The 12,942-nt window shown below is 47.7% G+C and overlaps 1 protein-coding gene across 6 annotated transcripts in view; it reads left to right on the forward strand.

Annotated features, from left to right (window-relative positions):
• Positions 1 to 12,942, forward strand: part of MECOM (MDS1 and EVI1 complex locus) — a 136,585-nt gene that overhangs the window by 82,686 nt on the left and 40,957 nt on the right. For 4 of the 6 annotated variants that reach the window (XM_030456175.1, XM_030456174.1, XM_030456176.1 and 1 more), the window contains exon 1: positions 10,072 to 10,179. The gene's annotated coding sequence lies outside the window, so the exon portion shown is untranslated. Of the gene's footprint in view, positions 1 to 8,134; positions 8,342 to 10,044; positions 10,180 to 12,942 lie in introns of those variants that run through there. The other 2 variants (XM_030456177.1, XM_030456178.1) reach the window with 2 other exon arrangements.

A 12,942-nucleotide genomic window follows, 5' to 3' on the forward strand; every position in this document is an offset into this window, starting at 1 on the left:
GCCAGGTGGCTGCTGTGCACACACGGGCTGAGTTAAGCATTTACTGCTCCAGTCCCTGCTGTCCCCACCCAAGGTGGGTGCACACCACCAGCTCCGTCCCCCCAGGGTGGGGGACCCAACCCACTCACACGGCACCTGAGGTCCAAATATTTTATGACTTAATCCCAAGGAGATTGCCCAAGCAAAGCATAAGGGTCAGCCTTGCGTGTTCCTCCACCTGAATAACGTAGCATTCCTGAATTTCAGCCCATGGATTTATCTCCCAAGCATGACTTGAACTCTTGATAGAGCATTAACTTATTTAGACTTTTCATAACAAGCCCTTAACAAAGAATTCTCCCTCTCCTACCCACATGTAAATAATACCTAACCCTACTGTCAGGCTTTGCCAAGGGCAGGGATGTTTCCATCCCTGATGGTGGGGATCCTTCAGCAGGTATCTCTCCTGCTTCTGGGCAAGTCCCTTGCAATAGGAGGGGAGGATTAATCGCTGCTATTAGAGGCTTTGCTTTCCTCCACAGCCTGCTTTTCCCAGGGATGATGAGTTAATTCAGCTGGAACAATGTTAGTTCATCAAGTTTTGTGGCTGATCTGAAAATCGAATTGCAGTAATTCCATATGCCAGCTGACTTACTGCCTCTTTAGTTCAGCTTTTAGACAACTCCAGTCAACTATCACAAGGAGTTTAATTCAAGACATAGATGAAACTGTAACAGTTTCAGGCAGGTTTTTCTTCCTCTCTGTGTTATCTGGTTACTTTGGCTGTCTCCATATGTGTTTGTACATGTAAGATGTGTACCCACCTCTTCTGAACCTCTGCTAGAACCATCCACACATGGACGTTTAAAACAGCAAATGCAAACCTGAAAATTTTAAAATGAGTGTTTGACTTTTTATTGGGTGATAAATTGCTTCTTACTCTTATAAAGTCTGCAGGTGTTTATGTCCACTCCTGTATGCCTAGTTAAAACTTTGGCTACAATAAGAATGCTTTGAAAATAGCCAGTCACTCCTAAAATTGATTATTAAAATAGAATTACCTGTTATGTGTCACGTGAATTCTTGTAGTGTAAAGTTCTGTTGCTTAACCCTTCCAGATGCTTCTGGCCTGATATTTTCCCTGCTTTGCTCTTTTCTTTTCCATCTTTTTGCTTTGCAAATTTTGTTGTCAGAATCTGGATAGTGCTGAGACTTGGACTGTGGCCCAGAGTTTGCTGCCACACATCCATCCTGTGCAGCTCTTCCCATTGCCATGATGGGCTCTGAGCTGGAAGAGGTTCTTCCAAAGCAAGCCTTCAGACTATTAAAGTCTGAAAACTGGCAAATTAAAAGGCTTGCAAATTAATAATTTGGAGGAAGTTAAGAGTTACTGAATCTCTGTTGAATTCTTATGAACATACATACAAAAGAAAGTCTGCAAAATCATTTTTCTGGCCCCTCCTCCAGGTGTAGTGCCATCTCAGGGAGTGTTTTTTACAGTTCTTCCATTTTTAGAGCAGCTTCTGCAAACCAGTTGTGATTTTAGGCAGAGAAACATTGGCTACAGCAAGTGGGAGTCTCTGGCCAACCCATGTCCAGTCTCTGCCTGGGGGTCCTTCTGCTTGATCTCTAGGTGAGCAAATTTTGGCAGCAGGAGCAGGCACAAACTTGGTATAGATGCCTTCAGTAGTATTTGAGCAAGGATGAATGAGAGAGAGATGGAAAAAAAATGAAATTGGGCTTTTTTGGGTTATGTTGGTTGGTTTTTGAGGGCTGTGCTCAAGGTCTTTTATCCTTTGGGTACTTAAGAGGGAAAAAAAGCCCTTCCAGGCCTCCCAGCATGAAGGGAGAGCCACAGAATAAGGGCATTGCCAAAGGAGTTTCCCAGATTCTCCAGAATTTTGGCTTGCTTTCAAAACTTGAGAAAGGTAAAGCACAGGAAAACACACAGCTTCTGGGTGGACAGGAGGCCAGTGCCCACATCACTCAGCTGCTGCCTTCAATTGGTGTTAAAATGAGCTGGGGGGTTCTTCCCTGACTTTTATCTTTGCACATTCCTCTGCCAAACTCACCCAGTGGGGACGTTCTTGCCCTGTGGGTACAGTAACCCTGAGTGTGAGAAGGGCCTGGGCTGGATTTGGAGGTTTCCAGACTCTTCTGTAATGGAAGTAATGAACATGATGAAGGAAAAGATCAACAGCCCTCAGCATCCAGTGCCAGAGAATGTGCCTTGGCAGGGAAAGCTGGGGGAAGATTTGGAGGAGGAAAATAGAGGAGATTTCTCATGAAGCATGGACAGGCAGCACCTCAGCATCACATTTTGAGGTTGGCTGTGAGGGCCATGGGTTATTTGGGATAAGCCATGTTATCTTTTCCTGCAGTGGGGAAGGAAAGCTTCAACAGGGTGTCCAAGCCTGTTCCAAGCAAATTCTCTGACCCATTTGTACACTTTCCATATATTGATGGAGAAGGCAAATCTGCTGCTATCTCCTTTATTCTCTTGATACACCCTAAGGCCCAAGATCCAAAAAACCTTTGGGCTCAAATTCCAGCAGCACTGATTGGAAAACTTCCCATTGGGATGCCCTTGTTTAGGAAGTTTTTCCTCATCAATCAGCTGTGACAGCACCCACACCTCCAGGGAGACCCTCACTGGTGGGATGAGAAGGTGCTGATGGGACGGAGCTGGTAGGATATGATGGAGCCAGCAGCACATGCAGGTGCCCACCCTGGTGCTCAGCACTCCAGTGGGTTTTCACACTGGAAAAAGTGGGGCAGGACCTGCTGGGACCTTGCTCACACCAGGATAATGGGAGAAGAGAAAGCAGGGTTGGGCTGTCAAGCTTGTATCAGAGCAAGAAGGAATGTGCTGGTTTAGAGCATGGATTTTAATGGGAGAGAAAAAGAGAAACCTTTCTGCTCCATACTTGGGTAGATATTTGACTTCTGCCAGTAGCAGCATCGTGGCTGCTCCAGATCGAGAGAGGGAATGTGAACAGGGAGCAGAACCCATGGGAATACGAGGATGACTTCACCTACACCAAGCCCTATCAGCCCACCAAGCATCTGCTCTACATGGGTGTCATGCATTTCCTGGGCATATTTATTTATGCCAGCCCTAAAGCTCTGTGCCAGGGGGTCACAGAGCAGGAGGAGGAGAGAAGACCCAACCAGGTGCCGCCTCTGGCCATGGCTGGGTCTGGGGGTGCTCTGCAGCTCCCCAAACACAGTCTCATCCCAACAGCAGTCACAAAGGTCCTTCAACTCCTTTATCTCCTGCACACTCACCACTCTCATTTTCTTGCATGGATATGTGGTTGTTTATTTTGTTTTCCCTGGAGGCAGTCAGTATTTTTGGCTGGGGGTGTGTGCTTTTTCTGCATACTCCTCATTTCAGATCAGGACATGGCCCTTGCTGCCCGGCTATGGAGGGACAGTCTGGCTGGGGAGGGGGGGCCCTTCACAGCATGAAGCTTTGGGCTTTGCCAAAAAGGGGACCCCCTCCACAGGCAGGGTGACCCTCAGGGGTCCCCAGAGCCTGAGCCACAGGGTGCTGGCTGTGGCAGAGCTCTGATCCCCCCGTGTCCTGCAGCCGGGCCCGGGGGGAGGAAACCCACCCTCCAGCAGTGCTGGCGAAGCCAGCCTGACCCGAGCAAATGAAAATAATCAAAAGTAATTAGAAGCGTGCTGGACTGCTCCTCAGAGATCTGTGCAAGAGAATAAACATGCCGGAGCCCTCCGAGCCACTGCAAAGGCCCATGTCTGAGCTGTTAGGTGCCCTGACCTTGTCCACATAAAGATGTGATTTATGAAGTGCAGGGCACAGCAGCAGGGCTTCTGTCTTCTCCAGAAGAACCAAATTACTGAGGTGGAGATTAACATGCTTTCAGTTGGGCCCATTTCCAGACCAAGGGAAATTTTTTATTTACATTTTTTTACCTTTAATTTCCTCCTCCTCTCCCTCACTTAAATACTGCCTTTTGGCTGGGAGGGACGAGCCCAGCAGCGTGTGAGGGCAGGAGGGGCAGCCAGGATGGGGCACTGGGTTTGGGGCTACACCAGGATGCCCACCACCACCACTCCTTGAAATGAGGGCTGGAAGAGGTCTGTCTGTCTTGAAATGAGCAGCCACACTTGTTTTTTTTTGCAGGATTTTAAATTATTTTAAGGTCGATACCCGCAATGCAGGGAGGGAGGAATTAACATGCAGAAATTGTGTCACCTTTCCCGCTTGTTGCTGTTTTCCCGGGTCTGTCCAGAAGCATTTGGGGGTGTTGGAAGGGTGTTGTTTTCTGTGTGCTGATTTTGGTTTGCTTTTCCTTTCTGCCTCCCTGCCTGCTTTGCTCACCCAGTATTTTAAACACTCACCGCAGTGTTAGTCAGGATGCTCAGTGTTGTGTTTAGTCACCTTGAGAAATATAACATTAAACCCCACTTAAAAATGCGGTTATGAAGTGGCTTGCTCTATAAACGTAAGGATAATACCAAGCCTAATATGAACATTTATGATATTTTTTAAAAATCACCAGTGACCTGTCTGATTTTTCACCATTGTCCTCTGCAGTGTTTGTCCACAGGAAGCCCATTAAAAGTGGACAGTGCAATTATTTCATCTGGCTTTGGCTGAGCTGCTTTGCTTTGCTTTAATGATGTGCTGGAATGCACCATGCCCATAGGGTCTCCATTATGAGAACTTTTACTTCTGGGACGACCATGAAGTTAAAGGCTTAAAAGAGGCATCAGTTTACAGCCTGGTGGGAATTACTAGCAGACTCAAGTACTAACTCCTTACTGCCGCCACTAATATAGCGACTGATTTTAAATAAAAAATAGCAAAAGGGACCCTGTGGAAATATTTGGGCCTACCAAACCAGCCAAGGGGAGAGAGAAAAGGCTGTAGATGTGTTTAAAAGATTCTTACTTGAAAGAATAATAATATATATGTGTGTGTGTAGATACAGCATCCCCTTACATGACCAGCAGTGAGGCTCAGCCTCCCCAGTGCCTCTTGCTGAGCCCTGCCACAAACCCCTCTGGTTCAGAGGCATCTGCCTTCCTCCTTTGTCTTCTCCCCCTCCTCCTCCTTCTCTTTCTCCTTATTTTCCTTCTCCTCCTCCTTGCCTTTTTCTTCTTCCTCTCCTTCCTCTTTTGTCTTCTTTTCCTCTACTTCTCTTTTCCCTTTTTCTTCCTTTTTTCTCCTCCTCCCTCTCTTTTTCCTCCTCCCTTCCCTCTCCCCTTTCATCTTCTTTTCCTTTTTTTTTCTCCTTCTCCCTCTTTTTCCTCTTCCCTCTCCCCCTCCTCTTTCATAGTCTCTTTTTCCCTTCTCCCATTCTTACTTTTCCTTCTTTTCTTTCTCCTCCTTTTCCTTCTTCTCGTCCTTCTCCTCCTTTTTCCTCATCCCTCCCTCCTTCCTCTTTTCTTTTTCCTTCTCCTCCTTCTCTTTTCCATCTCCATCTCTTTTTCCTTTTCCTTCTATTCTTTCTCCTCCCTTTCCTTCTTACCCCTCTCCTCCTTCTCCTCTTTTTCCTCCTTCCTCTCCCCCTCCTCTTTCCTCTTCTCTTTTCCCTTCTCATTCTCCTCCTTCTTCTCTTTTTCCTTTTCCTTCTATTCTTTTCTCCTCCTTTTCCTCCTGCTCCTCCTCCTCGGGCCTCACTCCCCTCCTCCTAACCGAGCTACACCCGGCCCTCACCGGGAGCGGTGCCTGAAGGGGCATTTTACCAAACCCGGGTTTTTTCCCCTCAAACCGCTCGGTCCCGCTCCCGGCGCGTGCCCCGGCGGCCAGCGCCACCCAGCGGTCGCGTGAGGCAGCGCATCAGCCCCGGTATCGGCCGGCCCGGCTCCTCCGGTACCGGGAGGCCCTTTTGTTTATCCACCGGCGTTTCCTCCTTTTGTGGCGAAGCGGGGAGGGGGGTGCGGGGGGTTGTCCGGCTCCTATCGGAGCCTCTGATCAGGCCTATGGGCTCGAGCAATCAGTTTCCCAGATTACTTGTATTTAATACACAATGCATCATAAAACAAATCCCTCATCCTGACAGGAAGAAAATAGAACAGCTCATAGCTCGAGCCGGTCCAATTTATGGCTAAATTAAAAAAAAAAAAAAAAGAAAAAAAAAAAAAAAAAAAAAAAAAAAAAAAAAAAAAAGAAAGAAAGAAAAAAAAAAAGAGAGAGAGAGAAAAAATAATAATAAGGAGGGGGAAAAAAAAAGCTCCAACAATGAGGGGAGCGGAGGGAGGGCAGGAAATCAATGGTCCGGCAAAGCGGCCGGGCAGCACGGTTCTCAGGCCCGGCTGCGATGGGAAATCTCCCACGAGGTTTTTTGAGGTAATTGGCGAAGGATTTATTCTTTATTATTATTATTATTATTATTATTTGTTTTTTTTTTTTTCCGGTCCTACCTACCACCACTGCGTGCGGGTTGTTTTTGTTGGTTTGTTGTCGTCCCCCCCTTCTCTCTCCCCTCCCCGCCTCGAACAATGGCTATTATCTGAAATAACAGTTCAATGTCACAGATAACAGGCCGCTGAGACGAATTAATCGTCATCCCTTGTCACCCGGCTTCTCGCCCTCCCCCTGTCCTCCTTCCCCGGCCCCCTCACCGGCCCCCGGGGAAGAAAAGTCGACTTTTAGTCTAAGAAATATATTTGCACTTTAAAAAAAAAAAAAGGTGGCACTTTTGGATCGTGCAATAAAAGATACTGTTCAATCTTTTTTTTTTTTTTTCCTTGCTCTCTTCCCCAAATTATACACATAGCCGTGGATCTTGTCGGAGTTTAGCCCGGACGGTGCCAAACTTTGCGGCTTTGCCTGGCGGTGGGATTTCGGGGCTGTTTGGAGAAGGCGGGGGGAGTCCCGGGGGTTGCGGCTGCCCCGTGGGTGGGAGCGGGCCCGGGCTCGGTCGCTGCTGGCGGGCAGAGCACAGCCTCCCGCCGGCTCCCTTCGTGGCATTCGTTACCGAGTAAAGAAAGGAAAAATATGTTTTAAAAAAATAAATAAATTAAAAATTCGTTTGGGAAGCGCCGCTAAACGGTGGCTCCGCGGTACCAATCGGGGTCGTCGGGAAATTGGCTGGGCAAAATTTAAAAAAAAAAAAAAATTTGGAAGAAAAAAAAAAAAAGTTGCATTTCATTAAAAATTATTATCAATAACCACGGTGACGGCGATGACGAGGGTAACTCGGCTGAGGAACCGGGCTCGCTGCCTGCTGAAGCGCCGGGAGAAGCCGTCGGGGCGAGCGCAGCCCCGGCTTCCCGCTCGCCGCCATCCCGCTGAGGGGGCGAGCGGGGGGCGAGCGGCGGCGGCGGGCGAATAAATAGAGGCGAGCGGCGAGGGCCCGAGGCAGCCCGCACCGCCACGGCAGCCCCCCGCCGGCCCCGGGAGGAGGAAGGGGGGGGGTTGCCTGTGAGCCCCCGCGGCGGGGCCACTGCTCGGCGACCTGGCGGTGACCCCCGGCCGCGGGGCCACTGTCGCTTTAAGCGCGCCGGGAGCTTCGCCGCCGCCGCCGCCGCCGCCCGGGACGGGGAGGGGGGGTGGACGGGAGAGGTGGAGGGGGGGGCGGCCGGCGGCGCGGCCGGGGCTGTCCCGCTTTAAAGAGACAGTGCCCGAAAGGGGAGCGGCGAGCTGGCAGGACCCGACGGGGTGGGCGGGGAGGGGGGGGGGGGGGGGCGGGCAGGGCCGGGCCGGGCGCTGCCCCGGGGGTGCGGCGGGGAAGAAGCGCCGGGGGCAGGCTGCGGGGGTGGGGAGGGGGAGAGCCGCCCGCCCACGCACACTTTTCTCCCATCCCCGGCGGAGAAGTGAAAGAAGTTTGTTTTGTTGAGCAGTGTGCGCTGGGGTTTTGTTGTTTTTTGTTTTGGGGTTTTTTTCCCCCCTTAAACTGTGGGGTTTGGGTTGATTGGGAGTTTTTTAGTGCTTTTTTTTGGTTTGGTTTGGGTTTTTTGTTTGGTTTTGTTTTGTTTTGTTGTTAGGTTGCTTTTGGTTGGTTTCTTTTTTTTCCTTCCCCGTTCTCCCGATAACTTTCTTTGCACACACACGCACCAAGCCAGCCGATAAGACCAGGAGGGACCGAAAGGGGAAGGGTGATGGCAAGCCGGCAGAAACCTTCCGAGCCCCGCAGCTGCTGAGCCCTCCGGGGCCGCCAGCGCCCCCTCCCCACCCGGCTCCCCGCGCCCCCGCCGCCCCCTGACAAATGGTGGAGCGCTCCGCGCCCGCGCAACCCCGGACCCCGACGGCCGCGGCCTCCGCCCGCCTTTGACTCCAAGATGTTGCTTCCAGCCGCCTGAAGGATATTTTTTTTCCTCTCTTTCCCCCCCCTCCCTCCCTCCCCCCCGCCCCGTCCCTGCCCCCGCAGGCTCCCGGCGACACAAGGTAAGAACAGCGAGCGTGGCTGCCTATAGCCCCGCGGGACGGGGCCGCGATGCCCCGTCGGTGCCCGCCGTGCCGCTTGCTCCCGGGCAGACCCTCTGCCACCTCCCCAGGGGGTGGGGGATGAAGTCCTCCACCACCAACCCCCCGTCTCTTTTTCTCGGGGCAGGGCCGGGGTTTGCTTTGAAAAATCAAATTCCCCCTTCCGAAAAAGCCACGAGAGGTGCGGGCGGCGGGGCAGCGTGCGCGGCCGTGGGGGAGGGAACCGGCCTTGTGCTGGGCCCCTCCGGGATTTGGGGTGGCTGGGGGGTAGGGTTTGGGGTTAGCTTTATTCCCCTTTCTTTTTCGGGGGGGTGGTAAAAGGTGTAGGCGAGGAGAGGAGGCAGCCGGCTGTCCCGGGGCAATGCTCGCAGCCGGGGCGGGCAGGCTCGCCCCCCCCATACACACCCGGAATGGGCCCGATCCCGCCCCCCGGGGGGGCGGTGGGGTTGGGGGGCGGTGACCCGGGCAGCCCCCGCCGTTCCTGAGCTGGGCCCGGCTCCCTCGTCGGGGAGAGGAGGTTTCGGCAGGGCTGGGGTGATTACGGAAGGTGAGCGGGCTGGGGCGATGTTGGGCGCCCTCGGTAGGAAGCTTCCCTGGGTGCCCCACAGCCCCGGGGCTCCCGGCCGAACCTCCCGGGGGCTGAAAGTGTTCTGGGGCTGGACGGGGGTATAAACGCTTCCTATCGGGGAAATAACCTCCCTCTCCCATTTATATTCGTTTGGGGTGTGTGTTTTAAGTTTGTTTCCAATAAAATCCGGTGGTTTGCTGCCGGTGCCCAGCCGCTAAAGTTACAAATGTAGCGTTGAGCTCCCTGGGATGCTGGGGAAAGTTTCGGATAGGCCGGTGGTAAAACTTGCTAAGAAATAATGATATTCAGTCGTCTGTAATGATTAGTAATTTGTCATAATATTAGAATAGAACATCCTCTTTAGCTTGTCCACAAGCGATCTCATTATATTTGTTTATTGTCTGCATAATTGGAACCATTTATTGGTATGTATTGAATACTGCCATGTTTTGCATGAGTGTTTACATTGTTTTTCATTTATTTTCTTTAGTTTGGCGTAGGGAGTTCTATTATTTGCATCAATTAAGGGGAATGATTTAAGTGCTGCACTGAAGGGCTGGTTGGGAAGCGTAATACTAAAAGAAGATAAATACCTCTTGCCTAACAAATAAAGTTTGGTTCAGAGCAGCAAATACAAAAAGGCTAAGTGGGTGCTGCAAACGATGTAAATCCTGAAACAAAACACAAACCTCAAATGAAGCCAACACCAGCTATTTTAATAGTTTTTGTTATATTCCCTGGCAGAATCATATTTGCTTAAAATAATAATTTTAAATGTAGTCACTGATGAATGCCAAAAAATCACATCCTTCTTAAATTAATATAAGATTTTTTGGAAATCTTTAGACAACATAACAGTTACACGTAAATATTTGTCAAGACATTTTACAGTATGTGTATTGTGCTTTTATTAACATGTATGTATCCTTACCATTCTTAAAAATTATTTCTCATAAGAGGAGTTTATTTCTGAAACAGCATTCCTGTATTATTATCATTATTATTCTCCTCTTTTTTGTTTACCTGTGATTTATCTTTTGATTAGTATGCCCAGACAGTGACAGAAATATTTACTCTCTCCTATTCTTTCTTTTAGATCTTGGATGAGTTTTGCAATGTGAAGTTCTGCATAGATGCCAGTCAACCAGATGTAGGAAACTGGCTCAAATATATCAAGTTCGCTGGATGCTACAATCAGCACAACCTTGTTGCATGTCAGATAAGTGATCAGGTATGTGGTGTGTTCATTTTCTGGATTTATTTTTTTAAGGAACTTTAAAGTGTCAATGGAAAAATAGTGATAGCAATTCTCGACAGGTTTTGGCCTGTTTGCTGTTATAGCAAAAGATAAAGCAGAGATGTGAAAGGCAGAATAGAATAATTTTGATTATGGGCTATAAATATTAGAAATTTTCATTTTTTCCCCATTGTTTTTTAATTCACGATTCATCATTTATTTATTTATTTTTAACTTATACCTGATAAAAATTGGGACTTCTTTCTTAGGAATACAAAGCCAGTATTTGCTGATTTTTGAATTAGCAGCTTTTTCTGGCTCTTGGTCCAGTCCCTTTGGATTGCCACATTAAACTGTTGAGTTGATCAGAAGCTGTAACACAAAACTAACAGAAAAAGTGGAGGGGGAGACAAAAAACTGATAATGCTGCTAATGTAGTTGCATGGATTGGGCTTTGGCTTTGAATACACACACACATACATGAATATTATGATGCCTTCCCATACACTTTGCTGGAGCTGGTGATACTTGTATGCTGAGCCAGGATCTTGAGTGGTTTTATTTTTCCTTTATTGTGCTTAAATCCACTCTTTGTTGGGCTGAACTGTTGATTATCATTGATTGTTGGAAAAAAGGTTGGGATAGGTAGAGGAAGAACACGGTGACGCATTTTGTTTTCCATTAGGCTGATGAGTTATTAGGTGTTTCTTAAACCAGGGTTTGCTTTAGTTTGTGGATGGTGCAAGCCATTATGAAGTATTTTACTGGGTGAAGTTAGGTTAAGAATGTCATACTTCTTTAAAGTAAAATATCTGAAAGAGCAAAGCAACAACCGATTGTAAATTCTCGTTGCCAATTTAAACTTCACTACCTTCAGCATAGGATTTGATTCATTTAATCAGTGTTTCATTTTTCACCACTTAATTAACTGCATCAGGTGAATGTTAAAGATTATCTTTAGCTGATTTAATTGCCTTGACAGTATTGAAAAAAAGAATCACAATGAGACACAAAGCTTCAATTAGAAATCATTCTTACTAATCAAATTCCTTACATATAGGATATGAATGTGAGGCAGCCTGCTATTTCCAGCACAGTGTTCTGTATTTCACTCATGCAAGATAGTTGATTAGAGCCAGTTTAATTAACTCTTTCAGAAACTATGAAAGCAGATTGTTTAAAAGTTTCAACTTTTTTCAGTTCAGCCTTGGGCAGGCATAGTGCAGAATAAGCCAGCCGACCGAGATATAATTTATTTTTTATATAGCAGCTGGTTTAACTAAAGAAACCATAAAGATTATTAGTAAACACAAAATACAGTTTCCAAGTTAAAATATGCTTTCCCCTGAAAAATGATCTCTCATTGCAAAGGATTTATGGAACAGCAACGCGAAAAGGAAGCTGTGTAGATTAATTGAAACAGCAAATTCAAACATTTTATGTTTAATAAGAGCTGGCATAATAGGAGAGATTAGAAGTGGGATCACATGCATTTGTCAAAGCAGCTTTTACTGTCTTTGCATGGGTACTGGTGAGCTGCAACTGAAAATCCATGGCAGCCTGAAACATCAGCATCCACCTCTGTGCTGCAGACATGTACCCATGTTTTGGGAAGGAAAGTTATGGTGCTTGTAACTTTCTCTTTTCTTTTCGTTTTTCTTTTTTTCTCTTTCTTTTTTCTTTTTTTCTTTTTTTTTTTTTTTTGTGTGTGTGTTTACATTTCTGAGATTTGGTAATGGTGGCTGTACTGCTGCCAATAATTTCTTTCATTCACTAGAGACTCGTTATTTATTTTGCACCATATCATGCTGTTCATAATTCCATAGATTAATAGTTTATTGTTGCCGAGATTTGTAAATTAGGAATTGGTTGCATTTCAAGTAGCATGTTGTGAGGGAGGTGCTGTCAGCAAGAGATTTTTGTTCATTTGGCCCTCTGGAAACGCTGCACATTTACCCACAAAATCGTACGCGCACTCCAGCGTTTTATGACCAGAGCCTAAAAAGTTAATGCTAAAAATATGCTCTTGACTCTTACAGGGAAAAAGCCTTTCTAACAGCTCCTCCTTCTGCTTTCTTCTGGCACAAGCTTGCCAGAGGTAATATAAAATATAATAGGAAGGCAAACAGGGGAATGGACATTACATGGCCAAACGTGTGCGTGTAAAAGCAGTGACAAATGCGAGTCGGGATGCAGTCTGCAGATGTGCCTGTGTATGGGCTGCCTGTGGGTCACTCTGCTGCTGGAGCTCCTAGGAAAAAAAATGGGGGGAGGAAAAAAAAAAAGTGGGGGTTTAAAAAAAACAAAGGAGCTTGGAGAGAAGTGAAGCCCAAATATACGTGTATCAGTGGTTGTTGCAGGTAGAGGTGGGAGGCAGAGGTGATGCGCCCCGGCTGGGACAGGAGGCCCCAGCTCAGCTGCAGCCACAGGTGGGGCTGGGTGCAGGGTGGGGGGACACCCTAGTTTCCTCCAGCTCCCCCAGGTAGAAGAAATACCTCAGTAGCCCCATGGCACAGGGAGCATCCCTGCTGCAGTATTTGCTGCTTGCTCCTGAGACACAGACACTCGATCAGCAGTAATTGTTCACCTCTAATTGCTTCAACTCATCTGTAAAATTCAGAAGCAAACATTGGGCTGTACCTGAGGAGGTAAAAGATCCTGCCAGTGCTCCCAGCCTCATGCTGCCCACAAGTTTATGCTACTAAATTCAAGCTTGACTGACAGGCAGGTATGATTCCCAGACTGCTTGAGGCAGGG

The sequence above is a fragment of the Calypte anna genome, chromosome 9, assembly GCF_003957555.1.
Source record: "Calypte anna isolate BGI_N300 chromosome 9, bCalAnn1_v1.p, whole genome shotgun sequence".
In the NCBI taxonomy this organism is placed as follows: Eukaryota; Metazoa; Chordata; class Aves; order Apodiformes; family Trochilidae; genus Calypte; species Calypte anna.